Below are 19,083 nucleotides of genomic sequence, written 5' to 3'. Positions count from 1 at the left end.
CTGTCTTGTCCAGGGTGATGCTGTGTAGCTGGGGCTTCAAGTGCTGGCTGCTGCTTCTAACCAGTGTGAGTCTGGGCAAGCCACTTAACCATTCTCTCACCTGTGTTCTCATTTGTAAAACAAGATTGGTGACGGTGATAGAGCATAAGTTAGAGGATCGCTGATAAGAGGACCCAGGCTGACACAGTGAAACAATATCTCACATACAGTATGCCACATACCAAGATACTAAGCAACACTTAATAGCCGCTTCCAGCACGTACTAAAAAAAAAGCTCTCCCAGACGCTACAGAGAACCTCCTTTTCATAATTCAGGCATCGTCTTAAATAAGTGAAGAGACTGAAGCTCCTAAACAATGGGTTAAGACTGCCTCCTGTTCCCTGCGTATCATTCCAGGAATTACACACTACCACACTGCGCAGTGCAGGAAAACCAACAACCAGCTGTACTACGTCACTAAAATGGGGTTATTTTCAGCCCCGTTTTATTACAAAAGGATAAGGGGCAGGTATCTTATAAAATATACGCTACAATAAGTTAAAACCTAATAAAATCAGATTAAAATAGAAACAAGAGAAAGAAGACAGATTAGTCTTCCACATTTGTCTCCCAAGCTTCGCAGTAAGGCATCAGAATCTTGGCCCTGAACATCATCACTCAGGCCCAAAAACATACTCACGGCGTGCAATCACATTATCAACACGCAGGAAGAAGGGTGAAGTTTAGCGTTGCACTGTTTTCATAAGCAGTGAAATTTAAATTTTAGAAACCTAAGCACAATTTCTGCAATTCACTTAACAGGCTATTGACCTCTGCTATGCCAATTTTCAGGTGTTGTTTGCTTTCCCTAAGAAGACATCACTTATGTCAGATCACTGGGTAAAATAGAAATTCTCTACCAATACTTGCTGCTAGTCATCGCTGCTCCCACAGAAAGCAATTGCTTGGGGGTCAGCGCCCGAAGAAATGAGCCTAAAATGTGTGTCAGATAGAGTGCTCATTTCCACCCAATGGTTCACTTCTATCGCGGCTTGAACCCGCATGCATGTGGTCAGCCCTACAGGCTTTAAAAAGAGACGAAGGAGAACTTGGGAAGCTTGGCCTAGGATGACCCCACAATCTTCTGCGGACATCCTTCCCGTGTCCTGTCAAACAACTGCCACCGGTACAATCCTGCAGCTGGATATACAAGGCTCCCACCCTGGACAGCTTCCTGGCAGGCAGATAACATGTCTTTGTCTCCTCCGAGCGGCCAGAGACTGTGCAGTCCTCTTGTGGGTGATTGTGCTATCTAAGACAACAGAGAGGCAGAAGAGCTGTCAGGCGGTGGGTTTTACCAAAAGCCATTTTGTGTTCCGGCTCGCTTCGGGCCTGACTGCAGCAACATTTTACTCTGTTTCAGACGAGACAAGTGTGTAATGCTGCACATTAGTGATGAATGAGGCTCGCTCTTTTGGATTGTCTTCTAGTGAATTTATTCTGATACAAAAAACTTCTGAGGATCTTCAGGGTTTTGATGCCCTTCAAAGCGTTCTGAGCAAATGTCCACACATAAGTATGTATATAAAACTCTTCTTTCCACATAGCTAACACTTCTTTTGCTCCCGTGGAAAGTGATATGTTGGCAGGAAAGGTGAGAATGTAAGATATCTTAGCCCATTTTCTCCTGATGAAGCAGAATACCATAGATTGGGTCATTTACAAAGATAGAAACTAACGGCTTCACGATTCTGGAAGCTGGGAAGGTTGACAGCATGATCTAGAAGTCTGATTGTTTTTGTTGTGCTCTGTCTAAATGTTAAACAGCTAAATTTTAAACTACTTCTTCTTTAAGATTGGAATAATAAACCTTATGGATATGGTGAAAAGGTCAGCAAGCAAGTGCATGATACAAAGAACTAGGTGAGGGCTAGCGAGGTGGTGAGGCGGGTTAGAGTACTCACTGTGTGCTCACAAAGCCCAGAGCTTGGATCCCCGTTCCCATGTAACAAGTTGTGCATCTCACAAGTGCCTGAAACTGCAGCTTTGAGGGATCCAGTCTTTTCTTCTGGCCTCCATGCACACATAAGCACATGTATCTGCACACACATCCACATACACACACATCCACATACACACACATATACGTGGTAGGGGGCAGGTTAAAAATGGAAAAGGATAGTAGGCAAAATTCACTGTTTTTAATCTTTAACCCATTCCTGTGATAACAGCATTAGTTAATTCATGAGACTAGAGCCATATAAATGAGGACAATAATTTACGGTCTTAGTCCTTAGCAGTAGTTCAATGGTAATTAAATTTTAGCTTATATTCTGGGGGAAATATTCAACCTCCTAACAGTGTGATTTTCATGTGGCTCTTAAACTTGAGAGAGTCTGTATTTCTGTCTAGTGCACTTTATTTTTTATTTTCTTTTTTATTTATTTTTATTATTAGTTACATTTTATTAACTCTGTATCCCAGCTGTATCCAGCTCCCTCATTCCCTCCCCAATCCCACCCTCCCTTCCTCCCTCATCTCCTCCCTGCCCCTTTCCAAGTCCACTGATTGGGGAGGACCTCCTCCCCTTTCATCTGACCCTGTTTTATCAGGTATCTTCAGGACTGGCTGCAAAGTCCTCTTCTGTGGCTTAGCAGGGCTGCTCCTCCCTTGGGGGACGGGGAGTTCAAAGAACCCGCCTTTGAGTTCCTGTCAGAAATAGTCCCTGTTCCCCTTACTAGGGTAATCTAGTGCACTTTAAATTCCTATATCTTTAATAATTTTCACTTGCTCTGGAAACATTCTCTTACTTCCTCCGGGCCTTCACTGAACTGCTGTGCTCTTGAAAACCTCCCACGGGCCTTCGGGACATGGGCCTGACATTATTAACAGATATTTCAGTGGAGAGGCCCTCCTCCCTTGGAAACAGAGGATGTCTGGCCAAAGTAACTCTGGCGCCCTAGAACACTGTTTCTCTCTTCTCGGCCCCTACTGCACACCACGCAGCAGCTACTGCTGAATGGATTGTCCACTTCACAGAAGGTATGCCTGTAAATTTTCCCTTCCTTCTCTTTTGGCTGTCCCTTCTGAGGCCTCAGTCTTCCCACTCATCTGAGCATTTCTCTGATGCCACATCGGTGGATCTTCCTTGCTCCAGATCCTCGCTGTAATGGTTGGCTCCATCACCAGACAGTTCTTACAAAAGGAGGAGTGCCATCTGTAGTTCCTTTCAGGAAACAAGACACGCCTTTTGAACGTGCGTCTTGAGTCCTGTAGGAACGTCACAAACCCCTTTACCCTGGAGTGTTGCCCTTTCAGGAAATGGAGTCATGGATCCACTGTCTCAACATGGGACAAATCCCTTCAGACTTACCAATGGGATGTATTCTCAGAAACTGAAGTAAATTTGATTCTCAAGCCCTGAGAATGAAATGTCTTATGCTCATTAAAAGGCCATCAAATCTGTCCTCACCAAATAAATGACCCCAATTCTAGTTCCTGTGTCATTGTTTCCTTTCTAACACTAATCATCTCATTTCTTTAACTTAAGTCTCCATAACACACTTCACCTTTGACATTGTTGCCTTCATTCCCGCCTCTCAATATTTAGGCTAAGCTCTACATCTGTAAAATTGTCTACGTGTTTTTACTAATGGTATATTCTGTGGAATATAATTATATTAAATATCCTTTGAGTTTCTTTGTTAGAGTACTCATAATTGTTTATTTGATATAATTGATTACATGTATCCTGTCTGCTGGCTCATTGGTAGCCTATGTCTATAATTTGATGTTTTTGTTCTGCATGCTATATTTTGTTATATGTTAAGTATAAAATCCTCCCTAAGAAGGTTTGATTCAAATTGGCTTATAAGTAAGAAAATGTTTATTACTTAATCCAAATTCATTTAAATGCATACAAATGTAAAATCAGTTATTATGTTTGTTGATAAAATGACAAAAATACCTATCCAACTGTTAACACATTTTCTTAAGATGTTATTTAAAATTTTCTGTTTTCAATATAATTCTCTGCCTTCTTTAATAGCATTTACAAAAAACTGGCTTAAATACCTAAGCCACTGGCCAGCAAGACGGATCAGTTGAAGGTGCTTGCTGCACAAACCAGGAGATCTGTACTCAGTCTCCAGGACCCATGTCAAGGTGGACAGAGAGAACTTACTCCATGAGACTGTCCTCTGACCTGCACATTACTCATATACACACACACACATGGGGGCGGGGCAGGCAAATAATAAATGAAAATGTTTTAAAGCGTAATTACTTATGCTTTCTGCTAAGTTTGTCAGGGTTAAAACTACCTAATATAACCAAGTCAAGTTTGGTCTAAAAGTCTGATTGCTTTTGTTGTGCTCTGTCTAAATATTAATTAAACAGCTAAATTTTAAAGTACTATTTCTTCTTTAAGATTGGTATAATAAACCTTATAGATATCCAAGAGCCTCAGTTTAGAAGCCAAACCCAATGAGGACAAAAGGCCTAAGAGGATAGGTGATATTTTGGCCTTTACTTCCAGGTTAAGTGGGGAGCAGGGGAACAGGTTGGACACTTTTGAAATGATCCTATAGCTCCAGTAAGCCATTTGCCCTTTTGATCAGAGAGATCACTGAGAACCCAGAGGATGAATTCTAACTAGTGTGCCTTATTAAAAAGAAAAAAAAAACTTCTACAGAGGGTAACATCTATAATGCTTCCAAGTCAAGCCATGTGGTCAGTGGGACGGCTAGTTTTATGTCAACTTGATGCAAGTCATTTGGGCAGAGAGAGCCTCAAATGAGAAGATGCCTCCACCAGACTGGTTAGTAAGCAAGCTGGAAGGGGCATTTTCCTGATTAATGATTGCTGTGGAAAGGCCTCACACACTGTGGACAGCGCCATGCCTGGACACAGGGTCCTGAATAGAATAAGAGAGCAGACCGAGCAAGACACGAAGAGCAAGCCAGTAAGCAGTCTTCATGGCCTTTGCTTCAGTTCCTGACTCCAGGTTCCCACCTCCATTCCCTCAGTGATAGAACTTTTTTTTTTTTTTTTTACCTGAGGGCTATAATAAATCCTCTCTTCCCCAAGTTGCTTTTGCTTTTGGTGTTTTCCTTGGTGATGTTTTATAACAGCAATAGAACCCCCTAAGACAGTCAGTGAGAAGCTGATCTATCCCAACAGGTGCCATAACTGGTAAAGGAAAGCTACAGGATACACAGAACTCCTCCCAAAACCACAAAAGTAACCCTTGTGGAGCCCCAGCATGACCAAGAGGTTCATCCTGGCCACCTACACTGTCTTAAACATCTAGGACAGAATAGCCAGAGAATAAAATAGTTAATATTACTAAAAACTAATTTCTGCCAGACCTCAGTTAAGATTCTCATCTTAACCCAGGTGAGATGGGGGACATAGTGAACCCAAAGACGCACAAAGGCAGTCATTCAGATAAGCAGCTTCAGCCAAGATAGAAAGGATCCCCAGTAAGTACCAGAAAAACTGGTACATACTGATGGCCACATATAAAAATCTATGTTTATTTTCTTCTGCTTCATGGTATCGCCTCCAAATTCCAGATTTCCTGTCCCCCTGCACAACAAGCTCCTATCTTCACAATGTCTTCCCTAATGGGGAATACTTGGCCATTAGGCCAACCTTCTTCCTCTATTTTTTTTTTTCTTCTTGTTGTTCAAAGACTATCCTTAGCACTCACAAACCAAACCACTGTGATAGCCCAAGAACTTCAAATGACATGGGAACAATTGAATTCATTTCAGCAGTTACACTTGTGTGACAACCAGCTCTAGATTGGCTGAGGCAAACGGTAGAATGTGTGTCATGCTAAAAGAATGTGAAAATGTCAAACAGTGCAACAAATCAACAAAATATCATCAGATACAGGTATGATCTTAGGAAGTACAGAAAAAAGGGGGATTTGATTGGTGGGATTTTGAAATAAACATCTGGTCCTAGTTGTCCTGGTTGCTTCTCCTCCTGGGGCCTCTCATAGCCATCTTTCTACTTCCTACACTCGGTCCCTACATTTCAAACCTTCTAACCAAGTTTGTTCCTTCTCGAGTTCGGCATTTCCCTCTTCAGATGATTCTTCGGCCAGGCTTTTGACCCTTGCCATGAGATGCACTACTTAAACCCCCTGTCCCACACAGCCTAGAACATCGAGCAAAACTACCCTTGACTACAGTTTACTTTTTGTTGCACCTCATGGGGCCTCTATAAGGGAAATAAATGGTAGGTAGAGACAGTGTGTCAGTGTGCTGGCTCAGGTGGAAGAAGCTACTCGAGAAGAGGCCTCTAATATCACGAGATTGGGGTTTCTGGCTCCATCAGAGTGGAACGTACTAGAAGACCATGACTGAAAGAGCAGAAAAAAGAACAAGGTCCCAGTGTGAGCTGGGTTCAAAACATATCCCCCCAAAGAAAACCTGTGACCTCATTCTACTCAAACAGTGAAACCATAATAGAAGAATGATGTATCCTGACAAAATTAGCTGCAACCCTATACCACCAGCCACTGTCATCGCATGTCAAGAATTATATACCTGGAAACTTCATACAAATGTGACTCACTTTGATAGGATAAGAACCATACCCCTCCATGATGGAGACCCACACACACAACTATTGCTGTACATAAGAGGCTTTTCTGTGACTTCTATATCTCATTCTCTTTGCAGTGTGCTAAGTAAAGGTTTTCTTGGTTCTCTGATTTACAGGGTGAATCCTTTTACCAACCCATCCCAAATCCCCCACCATAATACTTTACATTATCCATGTCTATATCTGCATATACCTTTATCTGTATCTGTCTGTCTGGAGCAGAAGTTCCTAACCTGTGGGTTGTGGCTGCTTTGGCAAACCTCTGTCTCCAAAAATCATGATTACATCAAAAATTACATCATGATTCATAACAGTAAAAAAATTGCTGTTATAATAAAGACACAATGAAAATAATTTTATGGTTGGGGATCACCACAACATGAGAACCTGTATTAAACGGTCACAGCATTAGGAAGGTTGAGAACCGCTGGGCTAGAGATTTAGATATGGCTATTTCTCTAATGTCTTCGTTACTGTATGTAGTATTCTAACAAGTTTTGAAATCAGTAAATGAATTATATCTTCATTTTCTTTTCTGAATGTCTGCTATTTTATAACTCTTGAATCTCCATACAAATTTTAAGGCAAGTTTGTCAGCTTCTATAAAAAGTTTTCTTTTTATAGACAACTTTATCTTTTTAATGACTATCAGTATATACTTTATAGTCATTGTGTTGAATCTGTAGAGCTCTTCAGGAGAAGAACTGCCATTTTCATAACTTTAAGTCATTCAGAGCACAGACAAAGAGTATCTTTTCATTACTTAGATCTTCATTTACCTGATGAGCATATGTATTTTCAATGTATTCCTGTTATACTTCTTTTGTTAGATTAGGTTTAAATAGTTCATTCCTTATGATACTGTTACTAATGAGGCAATTTTCTCAAGTTCATTTCTCTTTTAGTCAGTGCTAATGGATAAGGATACAACAGATTTCTGTGCATGGGCCTTGACTTCTGTGATCATTATGTAACAGTATGGCTATTTCCTCCAGGCATAATATGGCCATTGCCATCATAAAGCAGAGCTGTAGTCATGGCAACAAAATAAGCAAAACAATATGATTGTTTTGTTTAGCTCTAAAGCAAGGGCCATGGGACTGTAGACATTCCACAGTAGAAGGAGGGAGGGAGGGTCACCATCCCCTCTACAGAGGTCCCAACCACCACTCCTTAACCCTATCCCATCCAAGATAAATATTGGGAGGTCCTAGAGGAGAAACTAGAATGCTTAAAGTTGGCTGAGGATGAGACACTAGTGTTGCCGACTTGGGGTCACTTCTGTTGTGATGGTACTTTTCAGTGATCCAGTTGCTTTTGAGTCACTGATGCTCTTGTTAGTGAACCATGTTCCAGCAGAAAACGTCAGTGTACGCATTGTTTCACCCCGCTGGACTTGGATGGAATAATTCCTTTAGTCTGTCACTGTCCTATCTAGGGTGAACAGCTATTTGTTTACTGTTCCCTAGGTGTCTTACTCACCGTTCTATTTCTGTAAAGAGACACCATGACCAAGGCAGGTCTGTGAAGAAAACTTTAATTAGGGACTTACTTATAGTTTCAGGGGGTCAGTCTCTTATTATCATGGCCAGAAGCATGGTGGCATGCATGGTACTGGAACAGTAGCTGTATCCTGATCCACAGGCCAAGAGAAAGTGTGTTAGGGAAGGAGGGAGGGAGGGAGGAAGGGAGGAAGTTATGGAGAGAGGAAGGAAAAGAGAGAGAGGACATGGAGACACACACACACACACACATACACACACACACAGAGAGAGAGAGAGAGAGAGCTTGACCTACCATGAGCTTTTGGAACGTCAAAGTCGACTTTTAGTGACACACTTTCACCAATAAGGCCACACTCTAATCCTTGTAATTCCTTTAAATAGTGTCACACCCTGGTACCTAAGCACTAAATATATGTGCCTATGGGGACCATTCTTATTCAGTCCACCACGCCAGGAAAAGGCAGAGAGCACATGATGAACTCATGTATTATTTGTAATGGATAAAGATGTATGCGTGCATGCATGTGTGTGTATGGATATCCTAGTGTGTCCTAAGTTTTCCCTCGGTATGATACAAAAACAATAAACACTGCAATAAAAATAGTTTTCTTTTTCCATTTAAAACTTTTTTCTCACCTAATTACTTAGCTAGGATTTCCACTCTATTGTTGCATAAAAGAAAGTAGATATTCCTTTTTGATACTGAACATAGAAGAAAGTCATTCAGACTCTTACCAATGGCATAATTATACATACATAATGAATATATATTCGTTTGTTATACATATTCATTTGTTCAGTGCTTTTATAACACAAGGCTCATGGATTTTGTGGAATGCTTTATCAGTGTTTGTTGAGGTGATCATGTGTTTTTCAACCTTTGTTCAATGAACATGGCTCATCACAATCATTGCTTCTCACATTTGAACCAACTGCACATTCCAAGGCTAGGCCCAATTTAATGTGAATTTATCATTGGCCTAGAGCAGTGATTGCTCTAATGACTAATTCCATAGGATGTTAGTAGTTTGGGATGGCTAGTTTTAAGTCAACTTAACAAAAACCCGAATCTCTTATCTTGGTTAACACAGTTGTGTGTGTGTTTGTGTCTGTGTGTGTGTGTCTGTGTGTGTATCTGTGTAAGGTAGGCAGCATGCTATTTCAGTAAGCTAGGTGAGAGAATGTGTGAATTTGTCGCCGCAGTGAAGATCGATAGAAATGTTCATATTCTGTCTGTTTGCTTGTTTGTTTGTTCATTTAAAGATGAGGTCATAGGAATTCCTAGAAGCTTGGATAAGATATTTGAGAGAAGGGAGAAACTAAAATGACTACAACATTTTAGTGCTATTTATCAGTAAAGAAATAAAGAAAAGATGTGGATGGACTGTAGAGGGGAAGCGAAATTCCAGTTTTGGAGCGTGTTATGTTTTCAGTTGCTAGATGTTTTCTCACTCAGTGCAGCAACGGAATCTGCTACTGGCTCTATGCCATAGAGCATTCAAGCAATGTCATCAGAGGTACCAGCTTACTAAAGTGCTGCTCTGTGAATATTTGAAAAGAGAAAAAACCAGAACCGATACATACTATTTATATCTATTTTTTGGTTTTTTTTTTTTTTTTTTTTTTTTTTGGTTAGCTGTTTGGTTAGTTGTTTGGTTGGTTTTGAGGGGTTACGGTTTGTTTTGTTTTTCAAACAGGGTTTCACTCTGTAGCCCTGGCTCTCTTGGAACTTACTATGTAGACCAGGCTGACCTTGAACCGTCTCCTGAGTGCTGGGATTAAAGGAGTGCACCACTAGGACTGAGGCTATCTATTCAATTGGTGTTCCATCCGTATTTTATTAAAAGTGCAATTTATTTATTTATTGTTTGAGACCAGATCTTGCTGTGTAGCCCACGGTGGCCTTCAACGTGTGATCCTCCTCCACAGCCTCTCGAGCTCTGGGCTTAAAGGTTTGTGTCACTACACCTGGCCTCACAGCTTTATAGAACTTTTTTTCCATGTATTAAAATAATCTTTGATCCCATCCTATAGAAAATAGTGACAAAACGGTAACAAAGAAAAAAAAAAGCAAAGCCCCATATGTCTTCTGAAGTGAATCATCTTTCTGCAGGCCTTGGCACTTAAAACGTGTATCCAAGGCTGAAATATAACAGTGACCCAATAAGAAATCAGCTTTCTGTTCCCACTGAGCGTGAGAGAGGCATCTGGTGGTCACACAGTCATTGAGGGAGGAGAGGAAGTTACAGCCATCTGTAGACAGTCAAGAAGGGTGTGACACTTTGCTTTTCTTGCTAGGCTGATGGCTTCCCTTGCAGAGAGGAGTGGCCTTATGACTGATAGTCTACTAGCAGGACGCAAATGGAGGTGACATGTCCAGGTCTGGTTCATGACCCTTCCACTCCGAGTCTCTCTTTTAAAGTGACACAGTCTCAAATGTATGTGCTTTACCTTACATATATGTAATAATAACAGTATCAACAGTAAATAGTTATGTAAGTTTTGTTCAATACTAACCAAGTGTCAAGGACTATGTAAAGTACTCTGATGAATATTTAAATTTATTTCTCGTGGTAACCCCATAAGAAGACAGCAATTTTCCACTTTCTTAATGAAGAAATTGAAACACAGATAAATGGAATGCCCTGCTCAAGGCTGTATCTAGTATGTGGGAAAGGTGGGAATGAACACACTGACAGTTTGGCTCTTTAGCCCATTCTCTATAGTACTGAAAATATGAAGCTGCTCTCAGTAAATGTAAACCCACTCAGCATTTTAACTAATGATAGTACATATTAGTGTACTAGGTATTATGTGTACTCTATTATGAAAGTAACGTTCTTTCAAGAAATCACAGGAAAAAATATTAGTACTTCTCTTTCTATATGTGTGTGTGTATATATATATATCATTTATTCTTTAGTTTTCTGAGTCTGTAGCATTTCTAACTAGTGTGGTACTTTTAATGGCTTGCACAATTGCATTAGAACACGACTATTGTATATTATATACAAGATTAATTGGCATTCAAATACTGAGACATTTTAAAACTGATTAGAGCAAAAGCTGTTTGGTATATATTGCAAATATAAATACAGACTACTATGTACAAATGTATTAGACTAAAAACAGTCAGTAATCCTATAAATTACATAAATAAAATAGCCAAACTTTAAATTGACTCATACTAATTTGGGAAGACTTTCATATTATTTATGTTAAAAGTACAAAACATGAAACACATCAGGTAAATAACTCTGATACCTTTAAAAATTAAAACGAGTTTCTTTTTAATAATTTATTTTATTTTATGTGCGTTACTGTGAAGGTATCAGATCCCTTGGAATTGGGGTTAGACAGTTGTGAGCTGCCATATGGGTGTTGGGAATTGAACCCAGGCCCTTTGGAAGAGCAGACATTGCTCTTAACTCCTGAGCCATCTCTCCAGCCCTTAAATGAATTTCTTGAAGACAAGCTTTTGAAATGCCTCAGGGTTTGGATAAACAGATATGCAAGTACAGTTTCTCTGTGTATGCTTCACATTAATAAGCAGTGCAAACTGTTCCATCACATGATGAATTTATTATCAATTATCTATATTAAAGCATAGATAACCTTAATAATTTTACACTATTATACCCTGTTCATGCCATTATGAAAATTGAACTTTTGACTTATAAATGTTTTGTATTACTAATGTGATTGTCAGATATTTTTCTTTACAGTCCAAGAATCAATAGGATGTTCAATCTCTGCCGGGTGATCACATTTCCAAATGAGCAAACTTTCTGAAAGAAAGAGAAACAAGAAAGAGAAAGAGATGTTCTGTTTCCAACAAGAGGATGGGGTCTCACACAGCCCAGATTGGCCTCAAACTCTTGTGTAGCTGAGACTGACCTTGAGCTTCAGATCCTTCTGCCTCTGCAATCCCAGCAGGGGGATTGCAGGTGTGATTCCAGCTAGAGAAAGGCATGCTGCGATGCTGTGTTGTCTACTAGCTACAGGGAGCCACTTGAATTAATATTGAAACGGATTGAAGTGGAATAGCGTTGAAAATTGAGTAGCTGGCGCAATGGTCTCCACACTGAGCTGCCCAGTGCAGAATGTCCTTCCACCAGAATGAGTCACAGAAAGTACTGCATTGAAAGCGCTGTTCTAACATGGAGGGTTTCCGGTCAGAATTAGTTACATCAAAAATAATTCACAAGTCTAACTTATTGGTTATTTTTTTTTCTTTCTTTACTCTTTTCAGTGGTTTCCATTTACATGAGCGCTGAGCAATAATTCCTATTAACCCTTGGCCTCCCTCTGGAGAAGATACTAACCACAGGTCAAGTGAGCTGGAAGCCTAAAAGAACACAAGGAGGAGGGCAGAAGTGAGGCCCATCTCATACCTCCAGATTGTGGGATGTTAAGGCACCTGCTGTTCACTGCTTGTGAGAAACTGAATCTTTACAGCTTCCTTAAGTATGTAATGATGGTACTTTGGAGTACCATATGACTTGGTTGGGCCATTAGCCTAAGATCAAAATATACATGATTCTATTGTCTCCTTTTCAAAGACAATGCAACAAATATTAGTTTCAAAAACTGACGAAGAGAAACAAAAAAAATAGACACTAATGGAGAAAGAACTCTCTGCTGTGTTTGAATTTTGTCATTTCAGGTGTGATGCTGGAGTCTTCAATGCGTTCCAAGTGGATTCTTGTTCAGGATGATGGATGGGCCCTGACTTCATCCTTCTGTATGTGCACAGCTGCTTGGGGAAGAGCGCTCCGGGAAGCATTGTCTCATATACGCTCTTATTTGAAATATTTAGGTTCGAACCACCATTTAACCAAAAAACACAGTAACTTTTCAGCACCCACACACCCTGAGTTTTGCCTCTGTGTGTGCTCTTCTGTGCGTGTGAGTGCATGAGCGCGACACGGTTCTCATGTGGAGGTCAGAGGACGATCCCAGGTGTCAGTCCTCACCTCGCACTGTGTCTGCAGCAGGGTCTCATGTTCGCTGAGCCGTGTGCCAGGCTAGCTGGCCTGCAAGCCTCTGCAGCTTCCCCACGTGGAGCTGGAGACTAGAGGTGTGTTCTACCATGCCTGGTTGTTATGTGGATCTAAAGTTGTTTTTGCCCACTTAGCTCTCTCTCCAGTCCCTAGAGTTTATAACCCACTATGGTTTATTCATACACTGCAATGATAGAATTGGATTTTATCTTTAGTAGAATTAGTAGGTGAATGTTATAAATGTACTTTTTGAAGGGTTGTGCTGGTTTGGCAGTGTCTATTTAGGCTTGGGAAAAATACTGAAAACTATGATTTCCGGTGTACTTTGTTAGACTACCATGCCCTCCTATTTTCTGGTCATTACTAGGCATGAGATTTGTGCAAGCCACCAAAGGCCATACCTACAATCTGGGGAACTTGGAGCTTCCCTGGAATTCCTTAATTTCATGGAAAAGCACTAAGAGGGGCGCAAACGTTTTAATAGTATATAGAAGTGATGGACACTTCTAATGTTGACTTGGGAGTATGAAGGCACTATTTAGAAAGTCAAGAAATTACCAACTTGCCTCAGATGTGTTAGAAGATCTCAGTATTTTCTGCTGGAGAAGAAGGATAGACAAGGAACGCCTGCTGTCCATGTCTACAGGCTTTCTGTAGTCTATTTAAGTGAAGAGTTTAGGAAACTCCTTGGGGACTCATTACCTTAAATTAATGAGAGACTAATGTGCAATAAGGTCCTTATAACAAAATCTTTGTTATTAAGGGTGGATTTTCAAAATTAATTACTGTGGGGACAAGGGAGATGTTCTACATGTCCTGTTTGCTAACCTTTCTTTTTAACAAGGAAGTCTTCGGTAGGTAATTTGTGTAGAGTCAGATTCTTTCCTGTTCTATAAATTGAGGCCACAGTGTCAATTTCATGCACTCAAAGGAACAGACAGATTGATACTTATAAATAAGCAAAATTTAAGCTCCTTCTTTTTTATTTTAGATGGCATCTTTCAATAAACTCAGATGACATTAGATGCATCCAATCTGTGCCAAGTTTAGGGAGATGATGAAGAGCGTGACCAGTGGTTTTCGATCAGGTATAGTTTCATGGGGGAAGCTAACTTCAAACATATGGACTACCATACTAATTATAAAACCCCAAGAGTGTTTGTGAGATCATACAACAGGGAGAAATCTTACCTAATATTAAGGACTGCCTCTTGAAGTGAGATTTTAAATTGGTAGATGAAAGATATGAAGTCAATCAGGTACATGGCATATGGAGAAAGCATTACAGGAATAAAGGACATATGTCAAAACCCTGGTATAGTATATTTACTATGTTCAGAGAACAGAGAGAAGCTATTGCAAAAAGAGCCAGGAGGAGAAACTGGGGAAGTGACTCTACAGTACTTAGCAGGAATTGTCTTATGGATGGCTCGGTCAGCCCTTACAAGTATTTAAATTTTGTCCTAAGAGTGATGGGATTCATGAAAGTGTTTTGGAACAAAGTAATATGATTAAAAGCCCCATAAGTTCACTTGGGCTGCTTCTTGGCATATGGATTATAAGGGGAAAGAATGGATGTGGAAAAGCCATTACAAATGCCAGAACAAGGCATTGGTGACTTTAGACAAGGATGGTGGTTGGCCAATATCTGTGGCTCCCTGGAGATCCTAAACATCCTTTCATGGGTCTGCAAATGTTACTTCTTTTTTATTATTTACTAGAAAAAGTCTCCTGCCACAGGAACAGCCTGTGGACAAAATTTTATTCCTTATAGAAACAAAGAAACAAAGTCACTCCTTTGTCTTTATCCATAGCAAAACAAATAGCTGCTCCCTCCAGTCCTGGGTGGTCCGGTGGAGATGAAGAACTTGCTGGAAGGCCTTAGTCCCAAGTCCTAGAGTCAGCTGTCATCTCGAACTCCCCCTCAGACTCAGGCACACGCTCAGGCAAGTCATCATCCATTTGCTGAAATCTTCCAGTCTGAGCATCCCACGTGTATTTGATGGTCACTTTGACTTCAGCCATCTTATAACCCAAAAATCTTCAGGACACTGGCCTGCTCTGGGGTCAGCATGTCACCTTCCTTGTATACTTCCTAGTCAGATATCAGGTTCACCACACCTTTCTTGAGGGCAGTGGGCGGGCCCAGCAGCCTCAGTTGTGGTTCCATGGAATGAGGGAACTACTTCAGGGGCCCTGGGTGCAGGCTCACAGTTAAAGTTGCCTGTTCCCAGCTCCAGCAGAATCCACTTCTGTATACTTGGTGAACCACTCATTCACCTCCTCCTTCATGCAATTGGTAAAACCTCCCCTCTCAACTTCTTGCTGACCTGATGCAGGTTGTTTTTGTCTAAGTCAGATGGGCTTCATCCCAAGGCGACCATCATCACCTTGTTTTTGCCAAAGAACATCCGGCTGTGCTTCTAGGCTTTCCAGATGTCCTTCAGCTTTCTGTTCCTCATGTTGGCCACAGAGAAGATGAAGAGGTTCTTGTAGGTGTCCACACATTTCCGAAGCTCTTCTATCAGGTTCTGCTTCAGTTCCAAGCCTTTCTTGGCAGTTTTTGTTAAGGAAACTTTCTTGTCTCGCTTGGATTCAGGCTTCGCACTGAAGACACGTGCCTAAATGTTAGTGCTATAGCAGTACTTTGTTTTTAAACTGCTTTGCAATTTAATTTAATTTAATTATTTGTTTTTAAACTGCTTTGCTATTTGCACTAGTGACACAAAAGCTATAGTTCCAGAGATCAGTCTGAGATTTAATTTTTATTCATTGAGAATTTCACACACACACACGACAAAACATGGCATATACAAAGAAAAATTATGCGAAGAAAATCATCCCATTTTCTCTTTCAACTCCTCCTGACATCCCCTCTGGCAGGTCCCTCTCAACCTCATGTCATCACTTTCTCCTCCTCCTCGTCCTCCTCTTCCTCCTCCTTCACTTTCTCCTCCTCCTCCTCTTCATCCTCCTCTCCTTCCTCCATCTATCTTTTTGGCACCAAGTAATTCCAATTAGTGTTACATATATGTGCATGAATTTAGTGCCAACCACTAGAGTATCTTAACATATTCTCAGTGAAAAAGTACAAATTATCATTAAGGGTATTCTTGATGAAACAGATTTATTAATCTTAATAAATCTCATCCCTGAGCATACACTTTTATTTTTATTAAAGATAATTGTTTTCACTCAATATATTCTGATCATGGTTTCTCCTTCCTCATCTCCTCCCAGACCCTCCCACCTCCCCACTCATGCTTCTCTCTTTCATTAGAAAACTGACAAAAAAAATTAAAAAAACAAACAAACAATAACAAAAAAGAAAGAAAAAGCACAAGAAATACAGACACCTGGAAACACACACAAACAAAACCCATAAAAAAACACAAAATGTGAAACCATAATTTACAAGCAAAAGACCAGTGTGGTTTTAAATGTCCAAACAAAGCAATACGAGACAAAAACAAAACAACACTCCAAAAATGCCATTAAGCATGTTTCGGTTTGGCCCCCTACTGCTGAGCACCGGCTTGCTCCTAAGTGTGATTTGTATATCCAGAGACACTCCGCCAGAGAAAACTAATTTGTCCTTTGCAAGCGATTGTCACTTGGAGATAGCTTCTGTGTTGGGGACGGGGTGCGCACATACTGTTTTAAAATTGTGAAACACTCAGTTGAAACACTCGGATGGAGCAAGTGTCAACCTCCCAAAGCATAACCGGAGGTCAGCTGCTTAATGCAGCAGGAAGTAGAGAGAGAGAGGAAGACAGGGGGGGGAAGGAGAGAGGCAGGAAGGGAGCAAACAAGGGAAGGAGGAAAAAAGGAAAGGAAGAAGGGAGGGAAGGAAAAAGGATATGTATTAGAGAGATACAAGAGAAAAAGAAAGACACAGAGACAACAGGGACAGAAAACACACACGATGGAGGGGGAGGGAATATTCATGTGAGGAGCTGCTCTAAATTCCAAAGGAAAGGGGGCACACATCAGCGCATCCATAGGCCGTGAGGAGTCAGGCCCCCGACACAGATAGTCCCCCGCTTCTTCTGGCTTTATCTTGGTAGGTGGGCTCCTGTGGTATCTGGAAAGTTGTTGGACGATGGTCACTAGCAGTAATTTGCTGACACAGCCTCATTTGTGCCAGAATGTGCCACTTTCCTACGCCACAGTCAGAAATGTCACACTGGTAGAACTGATAGATTGCAATCTGGCTCAGTGTTTATATCGACACCATGGTAACTGGTCATTTGAATTTCTGCTAAAAATTAATCACGGAGATTCAGTTGTTTAACATTTACCAACAAAGCTGATCTTAACCAAGTTTTTTTTTTTTTTAACTTTCTTCCTCTCATATCCCCAAGGCAAATTATTGGTTCTCTCCAACTTTTGTATTTGTTTGCAAAGGGAGTGAGAGATAATAGTTTCCATACTTAAATTATAAAACCCTGGCATATAAAATATGATCAATGAATGTTGAATATTAATTAAACAAAATGTTGGGCAAAGGAAGGCTAAGACTATACTTTTTAACTCTTATTGAAATTCTTTGTCTTCCAACATGTATTTTGAATTGTAGTCCTTACGTCGCATTTGAGGGTTTTTTTTTTTATGTTTAAATCGAAAACCTAGACATTGAGACAAATAATAAAAACACTGACCCCCTTTATTTCTTACTCTCATAAAAATATATTCAGAGAAGAAACTGAAAAAAAAAAAAAAAACCACCTTACTTTCTCTCCACTGTACATTACTTTAAATAGTTCTGATACTGTGTATGCACTTAGGACAAAAGAAAATGCTGGGGTTGGGGGGTGGCTGCTGAGGGAGCCTTCATTCGGTTGCATCTTACAATACTTTTTACTTTCTGTTAGCTAATAATTAGAATTGAAAAATATGCAGGCACCAGTGACAAGTTTCAGGCATTCAGGGATTAATTGTGGGACTTATGGTTTATCCTCACCTCATCTTTGCTTTTCTTTGTTCTCATCCTGGCCCCTAGTCACAACATCTTACTATTAATTAGAAACCACACTGTGACATGACCAAGAACACAGACTTTCCTCTTCCCATTTTTAAGAAGTTGTCAAAAAAAAAAATGGCATTGTAGCAGGAGGTCAAAAGAATTTGTTAATATTTATAGGTTTTGATGATCCATTTACCATAAGGATAGATCTGCTAAACTTGATACATTACAGGGTGGTTAGAAAAACTACTTCAGTAAAGATTTAAGATCTTTGTGTTTAAAATCAGTAAGGTTCTTATAATTTGTCTGCCTCTGGGAAGGATTAAAACACTCTCAAAATTAGATATAATCCCTTTTCTATCAAAAAGTCCTCACAATAGTAAAGCATATTTCCACAGCAGGCACTTTGTCATGGTGAATGAATTTGAGTGTGTTCCTTGGAAGATAAACAGTGGAAGATAAACAAAATGTTGGGCTTCGGTTACAGCCGAGCCTTCCAAAAGAAATAAAGTGAGTCGTTAATCCTCATAGTACTGGAATCTGCTCACTGTTAGCCAAAAGACTATTTAGGGACTGCCTATGTGTCTATGCATGCAGGAACTCAAAAATCTCGACTCCCCGCTGAGGAAAGAGCAGGAACAAGACAAAAGCGGGACCACTGACCCCAGGCTGGAAGGTGCCGGATGGTAGAGACACAGTTTGATTCACATGTGCGCATATGTGTGTATGTGTGCTGGGAGCTGGGCATGAGGCAAAGGGGCAGACCCTGTCACTGTTGGTACCACTATTCTTTTTGGCAATTACTTAGAGCTAAGCAAAGCCACCCAGAGATTAAATCGACATGAGGCTTCCATAAGGAAAGCATTTGAGTACCTAGATGAGTTTTAGGCAGCTTGAAAAGTCAACTAATCTTTACTCCAACCCAACTGTTCTTCATGCCCTTTCATTAAGCATGTATGAGGGCGTGTGTGTGTGTGTGTGTGTGTGTGTGTGTGTGTGTGTGTGTGTGTG

General features: G+C 40.5%; 1 pseudogene; it reads right to left on the bottom strand.

The window, feature by feature from the left end:
* Nucleotides 1-14,987: 14,987 nt before the first annotated feature.
* Nucleotides 14,988-15,700, bottom strand: LOC129691873 (mRNA turnover protein 4 homolog; annotated as a pseudogene).
* Between the last annotated feature and the right edge of the window lie 3,383 nt (nucleotides 15,701-19,083).

Source organism: Psammomys obesus, unplaced genomic scaffold (genome assembly GCF_907164565.1).
Source record: "Psammomys obesus unplaced genomic scaffold, mPsaObe1.curated_primary_1811, whole genome shotgun sequence".
NCBI lineage: Eukaryota > Metazoa > Chordata > Mammalia > Rodentia > Muridae > Psammomys > Psammomys obesus.
The sequence above is the reverse complement of the archived record's forward strand: the minus strand, read 5'-3'. Positions and strand labels throughout refer to the sequence as shown.